The sequence below is a fragment of the Cavia porcellus genome, unplaced genomic scaffold (genome assembly GCF_034190915.1).
Source record: "Cavia porcellus strain 051 isolate PalLab524CR breed Dunkin Hartley unplaced genomic scaffold, mCavPor4.1 scaffold_2, whole genome shotgun sequence".
In the NCBI taxonomy this organism is placed as follows: Eukaryota; Metazoa; Chordata; class Mammalia; order Rodentia; family Caviidae; genus Cavia; species Cavia porcellus.
Genome location: NW_026947485.1, coordinates 97,966,938 through 97,985,046, shown reverse-complemented (window position 1 = coordinate 97,985,046; position 18,109 = coordinate 97,966,938). Strand labels below are relative to the sequence as shown.

General features: G+C 42.3%; 1 protein-coding gene across 7 annotated transcripts in view; it reads left to right on the top strand.

The window, feature by feature from the left end:
* The window catches only part of Ctbp2 (C-terminal binding protein 2), a 151,702-nt gene that overhangs the window by 47,438 nt on the left and 86,155 nt on the right, over nucleotides 1-18,109 (top strand). For all 7 annotated transcript variants that reach the window (XM_063244905.1, XM_063244901.1, XM_063244903.1 and 4 more), the window contains exon 2: nucleotides 1,066-1,170. The gene's annotated coding sequence lies outside the window, so the exon portion shown is untranslated. The remainder of the gene's footprint in view (nucleotides 1-1,065; nucleotides 1,171-18,109) is intronic.

Here is an 18,109-nt window from a genome sequence, read left to right as displayed (position 1 = left end):
TGCCTTGTTTTAAAATGAGAAACTATTAGAAACCTACAGCTTCCTCCAATCTGAATGGTTGGGGAACAGATAGTGTAGGTGAGAAGCTGGTTACATGATTTCATGTCTTTGTATGTTCATTATTTGAATCTTGCTTTATGCATAGTGGAATTGAAAATAGGGTTGAATTCATGTCTGTAGAATATATCTGTCTCCTTTGTCACTGGGCTGAAGAAAGGTTACTTTAATATGGACTCTTGAGTTGCATAGCAACCCCCATAGTGAAACTCTTGTCTCCGCTGGAAAAACCATAGAAAGACCCCGGGCCATGCTTGCTGCCCAGATGTTGGCCTTTTCTGTCAGCCACAGAAGGAGTAACTTACTGTCCACCCCTCCTCCAGCCCCATGTCCGTAGGTCTGGTGACACAGATGGTACCATGCATTTCCTCTCCGTCCCATGTACAGTAAAATAAATGTGAGTGCTATTTAATGCGTCACCTCGTTTCATGTTGCATTTGCCAAGAAAGTGTGATTTTATTGAACATTAGGATTGAATTCTTAACTGTGTAATCAATTTCTGTAGTAAGTTAAAATGCCCTTCTATTAATGGACAACTGCAACCGTTTGTCAGACTTACAGCAGATTAACAGTTGTCAGCGTTTATGCTAATAGCACTTAGAAACCATGGCTTTATGAATTGCACTTTATATTCCATATTTCTCAAAATAGTTGGTGATACTTTTTGCTTGATGGTATTGATTGTTTGGTCCCTTTACTTGCTACTTGGAGATGTAAAGAAAGTGAAATGACGTTTTTATGGTGATGACACAATATCACCTAGTGATACACTTTGCACACTTGGCTTCATGTCAGAATAGATGGAAACAGTTCATTTGTTCTGGTGCTCTGCTGTTTAATTTGATCTGGTGTGTGACTACAGCAAGACAAATAGTATTTTTAATGAAACCATTTAATAAGCTCTGGTAGCTTAGAGTCGAAAGCATTGGAAAAATGCAATTAAAGGATGGCTAGATGTAAACAAAATCACTGCTTCAACCTTACTGACTCGATTCATTTCATTTTCAGGGTTTCATCACTTTAAATGGTTTTGAACCAATGAAGCTGTATCCCCTTAAAAAGAAGACGGACAGCCCATTGCGAGAACCATAGTTTGTGGACAGATTAATATTGGTGAGTTATTGTAAAATATCTTCAGGTACAAGTTCAGTTTTCTAAAAGCCCCACTGGAATGTGTTTTCAATTAGCTGATGACTATGGATTGCCAACAGCCTCTGGATGTTTCACTTGTATGTCTAATAGCAGGATCATATTGATTGTCTTTCAATTAATTGCATCTGGTATTTTCATTTATCAAAAGCAAAATACATGTAATTAACTCTGAAGTAATACAGTTCTGTATAAAGTGATTCCTGCTGCTGCTGCTATAGAGATAAGTCAGCGGAAATTATACTACAAGGAAACTCGAGTCAAGATGGAAATAGTATTAGGTCTTCTGGATGTATTAATTAAAAAGAATAAAAAATAAGGAGATGCTCTCATGCCACCCCAGTCACTTTGTGAAATGGTAGATAGATGTTTTTGAAAAAAGGGAGCTTGCTTGCTGGTCATAATCAGCTTAGATCTTTGGTGCTGCCAACCTTTGCGATGTCTCACACATAAAATGATTTTACCGGAGAAGCTGATTGGGAATGTGAGTATAGGCAGGAGAGAACGTTCAATTCTGCCTATACTCATTTGAGGTGTGGTGGGGAGAGTATTCACTAAAACGCATTCAGTCCTGCACCTACTGCAAGGTTCAGGGCTCTGAGTTTAGATTCAGCAGGCTTTCGGCACTTAAGTACAAAATATGGGTCTTACTCAAGTTCAAAGTGGCAACTTCTCTGATGGGATTGATTTGTGTCCTTTGTAAGAAAAATTTTCTCCTTGAATTATAACATCATTCAAGCAAGAAGCAATGTGTGAGCTACTTACTTATCAGTTTACACAGTGTAAAGCAGGGACTAACTGCAGTGGGGGGAGGAAAGTCAGGTTTACCATCACCCCCTTAGGCTTGGCTTTTTGAGAGGCAGGCCCAGGCCTGTGCCTGCACAAAGCAAGTTGCCTCTTCTCTGGTCATGTAGAAGGGAGCCTTCCTTACAAATTGAACAGGTGGCTGAAATTGTCCTCATGACACACACCCCCACACACATGCACTGTAGATTTAATTTAGTCAGGAAATACAGAGTCCTTTCCCAGCAACGTTTTGCCAAGGTTTGTGGGACAAAAGATCACAGTGGTGACTAGGTGTGGTAACACATGCCTGTAATCCCAACACTGGGGAGGCTTGTGCAAGAGGATCACTACAAGTTTGAGGCTAGCCTGAGTTACATAGCAAAACCCTGTCTCCAAAACAAAACAAAAACCCAACACCACTGTGGATCCTGGTGCTCATATCCTGTTACTTACCATCTTGGAGGAGCTGCATGATAGTCTTAGATCAGTTAAGGATCTTAGCATCTGGGAAGATGAGGCTAGACATTTCATTGAACCTTCTTGAGGGGTACATGAAGGAAGTCATGTGCTATTGTTTATATTTGGATATTTGAATATGCTCATAGGTAGGACTTTTAGAAGATGATTAGATCACGAGGGCATGATAATCATCAGTGGACTAGTCCATTGCTGAATTTATAACTGACTTGCTGTTTGAAAGTGGGATCCGTGGGAAGGAGGTGGGTTACCAGGGGTGTGGCCTGGTTTTGCTTATCTCTTCCTTCTCCTCCCTTCACCCTTTTTTGCTGCCATGCATGCCTTAAGCTGCTTCTCCTCTGTCATATTGCCGTGCCTACCTTGAGTCACCTGACTATAAGCTGAAACTTACAAATTTAAGCCAAAATAAACCTTTCCTTTAATTTGTGGGTGTGAGATAGTGTGTTGCAGAGACAATAAAGCAAGACATGGCACTCACTTTCAGTCTTTCATTCAGTTCTGCTTTTCAAGTCTGATATGTGTTTCTTTTCTGGCTCTCACCCATTTTTGCACAGAGACCCTGCTTGCTAGGAAGACAAGTCACCATAGACCTGGAGTTGGCATCAGCATGTGTTAGTTAGTTGCTGGGTTGTGCTGGTACTGACATGTTACCAGTAGGTTCATGGTAGTTTACATTGGCGATGAGTTCTGTGCCAAGGTATTGGCAATGCCAGTGCGTAAATGTTCTCTAAAAGAAGGAATTCTGTGCTTCATTCACCCCCCTCGGGAATACCTCAGCTAGAGAGCCAGAATTTAAGAGGGAGGCACAGTGTGTTTATGGACGTTCATTTTAGGGTTGGAAAGTCATTTCTTCTAAAGAGGAGCATGAAATGGACCTTTTAAATGTCAGAGAAGTTTGAATAATGGTATTGTCATTTGATTCAACCTAATAATTGGGGCCTCTCCAGAGTCTTGTTTAATATGGGTTTCCATCCCATCAATAAGAAGAGTTAATAGTCTACTAATGCATCCAAAATTAGAATGAAACTGGAACACATTCCTGTTAAGTATGCTTCCTGAGCACTAAGTGTGCTCTAACACAGAGTAGTGCATGGTACCTCCCAGCCCTTGTGTGATTTAGGCATCCTTTGAGAGTAAGAGTTTTGGTTAGCATTCTGCAAGAGTTTAAGAGACTGTAGCATTGGCATTGGCTATTGTTGAAGCATGATCACTGTGCTGCGGTAGTCCTATTTACAGCCTACATCCACTACTAAACGTGACTGAAACCTAGCTCCAGGACTAATACCCCAGCACCACTAACAATTTTCTGGGTACTCTAAAGGAGTTATACAGATCCCCAGGAAGTTGTGTGTGTATATGCTTATGCTCTGTGGCAGTGGAGGTGAACCTAAGGCATGTGTGTAGCAGCTACCTGTTCATTATCATTGTAAGCTCTAAAAGGTTCGCCGTCATTGCTCTATGGCACGTCCCAATGCCAAGTGTATTGCACACCATTCCACGAGCATCTGCCCCTTCAGTCTGGCCTGTGGTCACTTCATAGCAAGATTTTGGGTGCTTGGATTGTTGCCAAAGTAAGGAACAAATACTGATTTCAACCAGGGAGCTTAAACCTGTTGAGAACTCTTTTTTAATGTGACCAAAGGAGAAGGAAGTAGTTTAAAACCTATAGCTTCATGGAAATGGTGACCTTAGAATGGTAAGCTTGTGAAGCATGAGAACCATTTAATGTTATTCTGTCGTCTTTGTATTTTTGAGTATATCCCAATTAAAAAGCATTGTATATTCCTTTTGATATTTTGGCCTTTTGTAAAAACTTTACATTGAGTATTTCAGCTTTTTCTTCCTAAGGAGGCTAATTTTGTCTTGAATAATGACATGCTAAATCTATCTGTTGCCTTTCATTCTTTTTTCACTACCTGTTCTATATGTTGTTACTATTACAATGAAAATTCAATGTGCCATGTGCTTGCTGGCTTCTCCTGGAAACAGTGAGTTGCTCATCACTTGGCCTCTGTCATGGTTTTTCTTGTACCATTTTATCATGAAGCATTAATATTTTCAGCACCGTCCAATTATCTTGTAATTTTAACAGAAGTGTCAGGAGGAAACACTTTTTGTTAAAGATTTATAAATGAGTAGAAGTCAAATCAAGGCTGTTCTCTTACGTAAAACCATAGTGTAATATCGGCAGCTGTGGTCTTCAAAGCACATGACATGAAAGTGTCTCTGGTTGTGTGTCCACACTCATATTTCAAAAGAGTATAATAATGATGTAGAAAAGCTTGATCTAACAAGGCTGCTGAAAGACACAATTCGAAGGGCGATAAGATGCTGGTCACTTGTACACTAGCTGATGCTAGAAGCCTTGTGATCTGTCAACTGGAACCAAGTTGTGCTGACTCTTTGAAGTGTGACTTTTGACAGACCAGTGGTGCCAGGTGAAGTTGTTTACCTCATTTTTGAGCCTCTGACCTGTTTCTGGCAAAACAGGTAGGTCCCCCCTTCCCCAATACTAGGAATTAAATACAGAGCCTTTGCACTGAGCCACATCTTTTGTTATTTTTAAGTCCACTAAGTTGCCCAGGCTGGACTCAGACTTGCAGTCCTCCCACCTCAGCTTCCCAGAGTGCTGGGATTATAAGCATGCGCCACTGTTCTAGTTACTTTTCTAGTTGCTGAGACGAAATACTGATATACAAGGTTATAGGAGGGAAGGTTTATTTATCTAACCGTTTGTGGAGTTTTCTATAAACCTCTAATCCACATGCGCCAAGGCAGTGTGGCATATAACAGTAGGGCAACAGTTCATAGCATAATAAGCCAGCAAAAGCAACAAGAGTGAGGAGACGAGACTTTTTCTGTACCTTATATTGTATGTAGGCTCCCCTACATACATGTAGGCTAGGGTGGATACAGACTCATACTCTTACCCTTAATCCCAGCCTTGGACCAAACTGTAGATTCAGCCACCTCTGACAAGACTGCCTCCCATGACTGCATGAAGTTTTGGGGGGCACATCTAGACACAAACCATAACAACCACCAAGCAAGATAGTTTTCTTCCAAGGAAAACACAAAGGAAAGCACAGTATCATTTTGCTCTAGAAACAAGTACTTAAACTTTGGGGTCTAGTGGCCTGGATCATGGAATAGTGGGATGTCTGACCATAGCCACTGTATGTAGTCCCAGCATTGTAGCCTCCTAGGGTCCTTCAGAGCTGTGGCCTTTTAGGTGCTTAAATTCAGCTGACCAGCAATCAATCTGGCCATCTAGGATTAGCAGTTGTGCCCCAGTTTTTAGGCTAGAGGCATGAATGGCATTGTCAGAAACCACAAGGCAGAAGAACATATTCAAGATATTTGTTTGGGATGAGATGACCTCTTTAGATGAGAAAAAGCCAGGAGACTGAGATGGTGGTGCCAGGGAATATGCCAGCACGGCTTTAGCCAGCTCTGTGGAGAGGGGTAAAGGAGCCCCAGCTGGAACGAATGCAGCTTGTTTGGATTTTATTTCTGAGCTTTCAGGACTCGGGTTGTGCTTCCAAATCCATTCTGGCCCTCCCATGAATAAATGGGAGGTCTTCGTAACGCTTTGTTTCTTTCTTCTGGTGGTCTCAAAGTCTTAGCATGGCTTCCTGAGTAAGAGTTTACTGCCCAGTCTCATCTCCTACTTGTTAAGAGTTTTAGCCGCCCTTTTCCAGGGCCGATCCTGGGTTGCTTTTGGTGGGTTCAGTTTTCCACTGTGTTAGTGGTGTCTCTATCTCCCGCCTATCCTGACTGCTGGTTCTAATCAAAGTTGGGAGGAACAGAACAAGACAGAAGGTCTCAATTTTCACTCTGGCACCCATGTGGCAGAATCCTGTCTGTGCATTCTGGGGCTCTCTGCCAGAGTGGGTCTCCCGCTGCAGGGCCTCCTTGGGAAAGAGATGATTCAGAGTGAACTTCATTCAGGAGGGTGGGTAAGCCTGCTGCTCTGCAACCCCTAGTGAATGCTGCCACTTGTATCACTATTGAGCATAGGGCTTGGAGCTATGCTGGAAAATGTAGGTTGTAGCCCTTCCCTCTTAGCAAGAGCTTTAGACCCTGACTGAGATCCCCATTTTATATGTGAAGAACTGCATCCTCAAACCAACTTGTCAGTACTGGGGCCTTCTGGTAGACCTGGGATTTAGGCAGTGGTATGACCCGGAACCCAGGTTTCCCCTTGTCCCATGCTGTTGCAAAGCCTGAAAATGCTGCAGTGTTGTGATCTGTTTTGCCAGTATTGCAGGATCCTTTAGTAGTTGGTGATGGCTTTTTGGGGTCTTTGAGGTTGTTGGAAGTTTTCTTAAGTGTGATGGCATCAACCCCTGCAGCAGATTTGTGAAAGGATAAGATGCATTCTATGCAAAGTGGGGGAAACCAGGGCTGCCCTTGCCCCTGTGGGTAGGCCTTCTGAACACAGAGAAGACCCCCTTTTGCTTCTCTTAAAACCAACCTGGGGGTATCTAAGCAATAGAAATCTAGCCAGTGGGAGTTCCTACCTTGCCTAAAGCTTCCCCTCTACACTGAGGAACCACAGCCCCATTCTGTGGAGCCACAGAGGCAAATGTCAGTGACAGATCACTATACTTGAGCATGGTTTGTTAGACAGAAGAGTAAGGAAGAGTGAATGTGACAGGGTGAGAGAGCCTTATTTGTTGAAGGAAGTGAGATCTTGTATTCACTAAGTTTCAGGTTGGTGATGCGTGTGTTGTGTGAATGAGGAGGTAGAAAAAGAACTTTCTTGGGCTAAAATGTTGAGTCTCCCAAATCAAATGTAGTTGGATGTGATTAATAGCAGAGGAAAGGGTTCTTTCTAGATGTTTTCTGTTTAGTGCTCAAAGTTGGCTTTATGACTACTTTCAGTATGAATGAGATCAATAACCTTTTTTGGTACCTGAGATCGAACTCACAACCTAGCACTTGGCAGGCAGGCCCTTATGCTGCTCAGCTAAATTCCTAGCCCAAGATTTTTTATTTTACGTGGGTATTTTTGGTTTATTTGTTGTTTTGTTTTTGTTTTTGAGACTGGGTCTCACTGTGTAGCCTAGGCCGACCTGGAATGCACCATGATTCTGCCTAACCCTCCCAAGTGCTGGAATTAGATTATAGCCATGTGCTACCATATCTGGTCACATTTTGTATTTTTAAACATGTTCTTGGCTTAGGCAGTTTTGAGTTGATTCACCTATAAAAGAAATCTTCAACTGGGTGTGGCATCACATGTCTGTAATCCCAACACAGGAGGTTGAGTCAGGAGGATTGCTGTGAGTTTAAGGCTAGCCTGAACTGCATACCAAGACCATGTCTTTAAAAAAAAAAAGATTCAACCGTCAAAGAGTCTGCTGAGATGATACGCATTCAGCCAACGTGATAGCAAAGAATCTGGCTACTTTCAGAATTTTTCATGGTATTTCTGATCTCATTTTTCATTTTTACTTAAAGAGCAGAAAGCTAAATACTGAAGTACTTTCTAGGAAAACATAGTTCTGCTGTCCCTTGTGAAAGGTGTGCTCCTAGCCTGGTGTTTTTAGCTAGGACTCAGACAAAGGCATACTTCTGGGGTTTCCTTCCCTGGCATTAATACCAGTAAACCACATTTGCTTTATTTATTGATTGTTTATTTTTGGCAAACTTGGCCACTCCTACCTGGCCCCAAGATGTTACAAAATGTTCTTAGTTAACTGAATGCTTTTGCAATTCATTCCTTCCACATAGCAATTAAGATAATTCCTCTAGACGTGTACCAGTTAAAGATAAATAGCAGGTTTTAAAAGAAAATGTTGTATGATTCCCTAGTTTTTGCATGTGGGTACATGGGTAGTTCATGAAAATATCTTCTCTGAGTGGACTCTGGTATAAGGAGGTAAAAATGGGACATTTTTCTGTACTTATCATGAACATTTGACATTTATACATATTTCATAGTGTGTTTTTTTTAGGCACACAGAGCAAACAAATCAATTTCTCAGCAGCACACTATTTAAGAGAAACAGCAACAACCTATGGGGGTAGGTTGCAGAAGCTGTTAAAATTAATTATATATGGCAAAAAGATAGAACATTGGGGAAAAGTGTTAATATACAAGGATAAAGGACATAACCTGTGGATGTGTAGCAGTTTAGAGCATCTGCTCACAGTATTTAATTGCTCTTCCTCATAAATGTATACTGACTAACAACAATGGCTTCACATTTGATCCTCCCCTTCTGACCTTTCTCTAGGCTGGCAAGTTAGGTGTCCCCTGTGAACTTCCAATTGGATCCACTTGAAGAGGGCCTTGATTTCTCCAAACAGCATTATGCTGTGTTTTGATACTGATTTATAGAAAACAAGGATGATTGTAAAAGTATCTGGTTCCTGTTCTTGTAACACCTATTCTATGGTTGCCTTCCCACTTCTGGTTCAGTTATACATTGTTTAGCTTAAAGCAAACCTATGTGGCCCTGAGGAGGTTGTAACCAGCAGTTTCTTGGAAATTTGAGTTGAGGCACAAAGCAGTGAGTGAAGTCTGGATATATGGGAACACAATTAGACAACAGTACTGGAGCCTCTAAACTGGCATTCACAAAGAGCTAAGTCAGAGCAAGCGTACTCAGCCCCATTTGCAGGGTCTTCATCAGGTGGTATGATCCCATAGTCACTGGCACAGCAGTATCTGCTGCCTGGGTCTTTTCCCTGACTCTTCCGACTTCTCCAGCAGGTAAAATAAAGTAAAAACATGGATTAATGGAAGAGTTCTGTCATGTACAACCTTCTAGTGATTTCTACAGACTCGCTGAGGCAGAGCTGTGTCTATTATACTTGTTGTCTCCTTAATTTTCTGTGCATAGTCTACACAATGCAGATGCCCCTAAATTTTTCTTTAAATAAACTCAGGCTGCAGTAAGCCAGGAAGGTGTGGCATAGCTGGGCTCATGTAGGAACCCATTCCAGCACCTGTCTGGAAGGCTGCTTTGCCCTGTGTTAGTTGGGAGTGTTTTCTGCTGACAGAAGGCAAACCAGCATGTTACACTACCTGTCCAGGGGAGTGTATGTGTTCTGAAAAAAAATAAAACCATGTTCTTGAGTGTCCCACCACAGGAAAGCACAGGCATTCCTCTGTATCTCCTACATGCACAGAATCAGGGGTCTGAACCCTGTGCAGCATGGAGACTTACCTATGCTCTCTTGTTATCTGAGGATTCCTTAATTGTACTGCTCTTAGAGGCTAGAGGGGCTGTGGTTGAACTGTCCTGACTACATCCAAGATGTGATCTTGAGCTCAACTGGTTATCTGAGTCCTGAAGTCTCAGACCCTTGGGTGGGACCAAAGCTCAAATGGCCTGTTTATCCAGTTCTTTCAAAGGCCTAGCATAGTGGCTGCATATGATTCCTTGCCTTCAGAGGCTAGTGTTTCCTGAGTGTGTAACTGATGGCCCAAGATCCACATGTGTTCAAAACCTGCACTTAGGCGAGGAGGCAGTATTCCTGGCTTTTCATCATTCAATTGAAACTAATTGCTGCTCCCTAATGACAGCACAAGATGACCTCTAAACCATGATGTCTGCTGCAGCTTCCTCATGGAAGGAGCTCCATATTGGTTTGTGCTCTGATCTCCCACAATTTTTAAGTGGCAGCACTTTGAGACCTGTTTCAGTCCGGAAAGCCTTCTGTGCTCATATTTAAACTGAGCAGACTGATGTAGCATTAGACTTGGCTGGGAAGCAGCTCTGCTCTTCCACATGGAGTTGCATCACAACAGTCGCTCCCTTCAGCTTCAGCAGCCCAAAGGCTTGGGTTCTTCCTCCTTGTATTGCATAGGGACAGTAAAGAGTATAATGCCAAGACCTTCGTGTGATGTGCAGAACTCGGGGTCCTGATACCATGGACAGGAAATACTTGCAATTTGACCTTAACCACCCCTGACAGCATTGACCTTGGAAAAAGTAAACCTTTCTGAACTAGCGAGTCAGAGTTCCCTCTGTCAGTCAGCTGGGGTTAATGGTAGTGCTTGATCTCAGGGTTGTCAGAATTCAATGAAATAATATTGAAGTGCGTTTAGCAAGTGCCCAATACAATGTATGGATTTAGGAGAGAATTAACGCTGTCATTTTTGTCATTAGCAGCAGCAGCATCAGTAACAGCAGGGGTAAATGCAGACAGCAGTAGGCTAAGCACAAGTACCTGTCCCTGTCCAGAAGAAATAGTACAGGGTGTGTTTCTCCCAGGTAGTAGTTGTGGTCAGTGCTATAATCAAAATTTATCAGATGCAGGAACAGAACTCTTCATCTTTGTTAACAGTGCCATTTTTAGTATATTCCTGAAAGTGACGTTTTCCTCCTGGGACTTGAAAAGTAGAATGTACCCACCTTTCCCATCAACCTGGTGATTTTCCTTACCGTGTGATAAAGGATTTGGGGTTACACTGAAGCTTTTCCCAGTTGTTCGTGCACTGGCTGAAGCCACTACAAAGGCAGTGTGCTGGTACTGTGCAGCTGCATCGAGTCAGCTGCTCTGTACTCTGATGGGTCCAGTTGTCTGAGGCGTGCATTGCTGTCTGAAAATACCTTCCCACTGTCCTGTTGATGGCTCAATGCCTGCAGTTTTCCTGACTGTTAGTGTCAGCATGGGGCCTTTTAAAATCTATGTTCTGCTGCTGTAATGGTGCCAAGACTGGGTGATTTATACAGAAAAGGAAGTTCTTACAGTTATAGAAGCTGGGAAGCTCACTATTGAGGTGGCAGTATCTGGTGCCAGAGAGAGCACATGACCACTAACCAGCCAGTACCCACCTTCCTTGCCTCAAGCCTGACCTCACACCCTGAAGGTCTCATCTCCAAATGCCATCAACATCTGAATTTAAGTCTCTGATACTTGAACTGTGAGGGGCACCTCTAAACCATAGCAGGACCTGCTGCTGACACAGTCCCCAAGTCTCTGCAGCTGTGGGGAGGGTGAGGACATCAGCCTTTATCCAAGAGCCACGTTGGGAGAAGCTGATGAACACGACCACTTCACATGAAAGGTTGTTAGATTCAGGTCACTGGGTTTGGACTCCTGCATTTTATGGCAAAGTCTAAAAATGCAGATTTGTAACAACCAATGTTAATGAATTCAGACTGTTTGAATTTCACACTGAATAATGGCTGGAATTATCAGAGCTCATAGCTTTTGAGATCCAGGATCGTGTAATCTTTTCTCAAGATTAAATTGATAGAATGATGTAATTTCACATTACTTTTACTAACAGTCCTGGTTGTAAAAGAAACATATCTATTAACATAGAATTTGGTAAAAACAGTAATAATAAGACAGTTTGGAATATGTAATACATTCAGTAAATTTCAAAACGCCGCATCTCATTTAAAATGCAATGTTATACCCGTAGATATTGAATGCAATACCTTTGTACCCTAGGGCTTCCTCTTTTCTACATTAAAAATATTCTATTTAAATGCAGATTTTGATTTGCAATCTAGGAAGTGAATTCTGGAAGAATGGTAAGAAGGACAACTCTGCATGTATTAATTTAATTTTGGGTTTTAACTTGTTCTCATTCCTCTTGTCCTTATCTTCCCCACTCTTCCTTCTCTAAAGGGTCATTTCTAAACATACAAGTAAGGAGAATGCTTAAAGGTTCAGCGGGGAATAATGTCATAGCTTTGTCTGCTTTGGAGCTGTTCCCCCCACCCTATTGTCAAGTTAAAGAACAACAAAGAGCCCCAGATTTTTTCACATGGCAGAAGCTTGAGAATTCCTTTCTTTGAACTGAGTTAATTGCCGTAGTAGGGGATGGACATATTTACATGTGTCACAGTACTTAAACTTAAATTTTAAACTTTATTTCTCCTAATTTTTGTGTGTGCGCACATGTATGTTTATTCCTGGGTGATGTCAAGATTTCGGTTACCAAAGAAATGCGTGTATAGCTTTTGACATTCTACTCTTAGAATTAATTAGGTGTCTATTATAAATAGCATTTTGTTTTGCTGTTTGCAGTGAATATAGCATCTCCTGCTATATACACTTGTCAGTTTCGAACTGAGCATTGTGTTTTGACTTTTATGATCTATCAAGGGAAAACGGAAGTAATTCTTTATAATATGCTAATTGATCTATTTGGGAATTTTTAGAAATAGACAACATCTGTGCATGCCAGTAACACTTAATAGCTTTCATTCAACATGAGAATGTTTGCAACATTTAGTTTTGATCTTGGTGATATCTTTTGTGTCCTCCCCAGGGCTTGGCCCTGTGGGATTTGAGTTTTTTTTTCTGATGCCTTTGTACTAGACCTGAGACTGTACAGAATCTTATTTGGGAATGCCTGTGGCCAGAATGTGCAGGCATGATGATAATTCTGGGAGGTGCCCAGGATGACCAGCTGAGACGTACTTGCTACAGTGATGAGTTCAGACAAAGTAAATGACCTGGACAGTGCTTGGGAAACCTATTCTTGGAGGTCCAACTTCTCACAGTATCTGAGTATCTTTGCGTTCTTTTTCCATCAGGGTTTTTGGCAACTCAAGAGCTTATTTTTAATATAAACTTGTTGATAGTCACAAAAGCCAGAAAACCTAGTCTTTTCCAGGTTAAGGAACAGTTAGCTCCCTTTGAAAAGGAACATTTCCCCAGCAGATAGTGGCCCTCGTCTGGTTGCAGCTAGGGAGAAAAGTGTCCTTTAGTGAGCCTGGAGTGAAAGCTGAGTGTCAATCGGGACTAGAATCCCATGCCTTCCCTTCACCGTAAAAGCAGAGCTGAAAATTGACTAGGATTTTTTTTTGTTGTTGTTGTTTTGTTTTGTTTTATTTTGTTTTGGACGGCTCAGAGTGGTCCAGGCAGTGGTCCTGGAAATGAAGCTCCATGACCTACTCATTCCATGCATGCCAGACTGTACATAGCTTCCTTCAGGCCCATGTACGGAGCGCAGGCCTGGCATTTCGCACTCTTATCCTCACTTATTCCTGTTACCAGAAAATACAGAGGTTCATAGACTTTTTGGTACTCGACAACAGCAGAAGTAGGATTTGAATTTGGATTCAGGTTTGGGCCACTCACCCAGCACATTCTGTTTTGCCACCTAAGCCCACATGTGTTTGGATATTGGGTGAAAGTGTGAGGTGGAGGCACATAACCATGTGTCAGTTGGTGGCTTTAATCTGGCTTTTCCAAGCCCACAGTTGATTACAAACAACACATACATAAAAAGGGGGTTTCCTGACCTGGCAAATGCTCAGTCAGGTTGTTGATTGATAGTTTGGAACTCTGTGCCCTAAGTACTCTGCTCCCTGGAAATGACCCCAGACCAAAATGAGTCTAAGGCTTTGCAATAGCCAGGCCCCAGATAGACCTGTGCAGGAGACCCAGTTTAGATGCCTGTTTGTCTGTCTCTGTTGACCAGTGGCAGCCCCTAAGCTGGATCCATGGACATAACATCCCTCCACAGAAGCCTCATCCCCTCAAGTCTAGAGGAATTGATCTTCATAAGAACTTAAACAGAAACATCTACCACCTCATAATAAGTTAACCCTTGTACAGTCACTCTTGGTCAATGCTGCATATTCCCCTGTTAACATTAATTTTCAAGACCAGTGAGGAGGGTGTTGGAGTCATTGATAGCAGTGTGAGTAAGCAATGGACTGTGGATTCCTAAGGTGTATCGGCTCAATCCTAGGCTAAATATGCTCTAGTTTCACATCAACCCAATAACTGAGGGCAGACTGTCTTGAGAGAGAGGGAGTCAGACAGACAGACAGACATATTAGGCACATTATGAACCATGATTACTTATTGCAGCCTCATCTCTTGTGTGGTAGAGAATCAAGGTTAAACAAATAGTCGTCCATTTTAACTCTTCTCTGAAATGTTTATAGAACTGGTGTTGGATGATAATTGGACCCAGCTGCTTCTTTCTCTTTTTCTCCATGTTGATGAGTAGGAGCAGTTTAATTTGAGGCCAGTAAATTTTATAATTGGATTTAAAAGAGTAAAGTGTATAGACCTGGTTTACACATTACCTTCGCCACTCCAGCAATGGGAGATGCTCTCATGAGGTCCAAATCAGGTTGTTTTATTATGCCAACAGGAATATGGGGAGCATACACATAATCTGGAGTCAGCAGGTTCATACACTACTATCTCATTAAATTTTCAGGCAAAAGCTGAAAAAATTAATTGGAGGCATGTAATAGTTTAGAACGTGAGCCAGCTTATGGTAATATAAATTATATGAAGAGAAGACAGTTTTATATACTGAGAGAGGGAAAACTGGTTTACTTTAATGAGAAGAGATAGAAATGTAGAGCTATTTTTTCATTACCGATGCACTCTAAAGTGTTTGGACTTAGTTGATGAATAGAGTTAATTCGCTGCTACACTTCCAATAATTCATGTTGCACAGTTTAATGACTTCTAGATAAAAACAGGATTGAAATGTTAATTTCTCTAAAGAAATTGGGGCACTCTTGTATATCAGAACCCCCTCCCCCCCATTAAACCACTAGTTAATTTCACTAAACAAGTCTCTTGCTTGCAGATATTTTATGCTGCACAGACTTTTGGTAACCAATTTCCTACCTGAGTTTGCCTTTTGTCTTTCTTCTTTTTTTTTTTTTTTTTAACATCTAAATACATATCATTGCCTGTCTAAGGAAAAACATTCCGTCAGGCTATCTCTGTGCACTCATTTTCTCTGCAGAGAATTTTTGGCACTTACCATTGTTAGTAACTGCATACTACTTACTACCTTCCATTCCAGCACCACAGACTTTGTCCTGGGAGCTTCTGTCTGTTGTAACAGTGTGTTTGGTCATGTAGATCTGTTGTCTTCTATTTTTGCCCTGAGAAATAGGAAGTATTGATGAGGTAATATTCAGTTCCTGATAGTCTGATCTCAGATCATGTAGGAATTTTACCACTGTCACCATACTGTGAATAGTTTGCATTTTTCCCACTTCTCATAATTTGACCCTATCACCGCAATGACAGTGCAGATATAACACTGAGCTTAGTGTCTTATTTCCTATTCAAAGAAAAGAAAATACTAATTGTACAATAAAGTCTTAAACCGATATTTATAAATTATACTACCAATCAATTCTTAGGCACTATTCAGAATTTATTTTATCCCAAAGATGTTTGTTATGATAAACATTCAAACAAAACGTGTTTCAGTGTCTTTTGTTGGATCTCTTTAGTTGGTTATCTTTTTTGATTCCTGGACCCCCAAAACATCTTAAGTATTTAAAAGCTGTGGTGGGGCCACTTGGGTTAGCTCAGTGGTTGAGTACTTGTTTAGAGAAAGTGAGGCTCTGGGTTTAAACACCTAACACCAAAACAGAAAAAGAAAAGAAGAAAGAAAGAAAGCTAGCCAGCCAGTCAGGTAAAAGTCTTGTTCCTATCTCTCGTTCTCTGGGCAGGGCCACCTTTGCATATGCTATTCAAGGTACTTCCTAGAAAAGACTGTGTTAGGACTGAGGAATTGTAAACCTGGCCATACTTTGTGATGTATATGAGGGCTCATCCCTTGGGTTAATGGCCCAGAAGAAGCTCAGTCATTTGCATCTGCATCTCCACAGCACTTAGGTAAACAGTGTGAAAAATCTGTTTACTGCAAGATCTGGCCTACTTGCAGAGCTTAAGTTACCCTCCTTGGTAAGTAGCCCCTGTACCTGTGCATACCTATATACACTTGCTCATCTCAGCTCAGGTGTCAGAGGACATCTGCGAAAGTAGAGCATGCAGGAAAGCATTGGTGATGGAGAGAAGAGCTCCTGTATGTCCTAGTCCTGCTGGGCCACAGCCCTAGAGGAGCAGAGCATGTAAAGCACTTATAGCAGAGAACTGTGCTATAAGTGCTTTAGAACTTATAAGAACTGTGACCCTCAGTCTCAGTAAAGATACGTGGAATTAGATGTACCCATATCTATACTGAGAGACAAAGAGCCCCTGCCACCTGGCCAGGTGGACCCATGCTGTTTCTTCTGAATCTTCTGCGACCCTGGTTGGGGCACCTGATTCCAGCGTATCCTGATGACTGCTGTAGCTACTTTCCAAGGGAGGCTGTGAGTGCTGGTGTTGGTGTTCAGGATGTGGTCCCTTGACCTTGGCTTTCTGGGACCATTCACCTCTCTGTTTGCCTTTGATGGTAGGGGACCTCTGCATATAGAAGGATTTGGGTTTTTTTGTGAGACCTATGTGTAGATGTGTGTCAGATTTTTCCTTGTGAAACAGTGACATTGATGGGAAATAGGAACTTGGAGTGCATTGAGAGACCTCCTGTACAGCATTGGGCTGCCAGCTCCTTAAGCCAGCAAGGGTGCTCTGTTTCTTCTCTGCCCATATGGGGTTGTGGGGCAGATGATGTCTTCAGTTTAAGTCGGCTAGCTCAGGACTGACACCTTGTTTACCCTTTTCCTGCTCACACTTGTCTTTACTCTGCGCTACACTTCTTTGTTGCCATGTCCAATTTCATCAGCTATCCTCGTTTCTGTGATGTCTCTGATATTCAGTGCCGGTGAGATGTTCACTTGGCCATAATCGGCCACAGCTATTCCTTAGCATTTCTGGTTGCTTTGAAATGTTAATGTTGTCAATTATGGTTCTTCTCAAGAAACATGTTTATACTTTGGTAGAGTTGACATTTATAGCCAAGTAATTTGTCCTGTGGGGGCTGTCCTGGGCACTGTGGGATGTTTTGCTCGGCCCTGCCCTCCATCCAGTTTATATCAGCAACACCCTCCCTCTCCACTACCCTGCCTTACTTGGGTGGGAGGTGAGAAGTATCCCCTGCTTGAAAACCATTGGTTTAAGACATGAATGTTTAAATACTCTGTGTCCATTGTCATATCACACTTGAACTATCTTGTCTTCTCTGTTGCTGGGACAAAATAGCCGATACCTGCAAGTTAAAGGGAAAGGTTATTTAAACTGACAGATTGTAAAGGTTTCATCCTTGACTCCAAGGCAGCAGCATGGCAGAGGAAAAACAGTTCTTGGTAGGTCAGGCAGAAGGCAGCAAGCCTGCCTTTCTTCTTTTTCCCTTCTAGTCAGTCAAGGCTATAAGCCTGTCAATTGGTGCCACCCACACCCAGGGTGGGTCTTCCTATTATCCGTACCCAGAACCATGCCAGTCCAATCCGTGGAATAATTTATCACATCCGTAATCCATATTCACACTCCCTCGATCCAGCCACCTTAAAACATTCCCAATTGTGAGGCTTTGGGGGGAAAAGTAGATACAAACCCTAATAATTCTCCAGGTCCAACTTCCATGCCTGGAGTCATCTCTCTGACATGGAAGTCGCCTCTTCACCCTCATCAGGGTGGTTTCACCCACTCCTCAGAGGATTGTTGCTGTATCATGGTCCGCCTACTAGTCATGTTTGCTAGTGCACTTCCTTTTCGATCCTTGGTTGACAGCGGAGGGCCTGTGTGTGGAAGAAGCCACTTGGGCAGACGGAAGGGGCCCCGAGCTGAGCCGAAGCCTCATGCCTGGCACTTGGCTTCTGTACTCTCACATGACTGCTTATGGCACTGTGTTTGACAGACAGATTTACTTATCACCTTGTCATGGTGACATGTTGGGATGGCTTCTACCACTCGTGTGCCATTGACACTTGGCTATCTGAATCGGGGC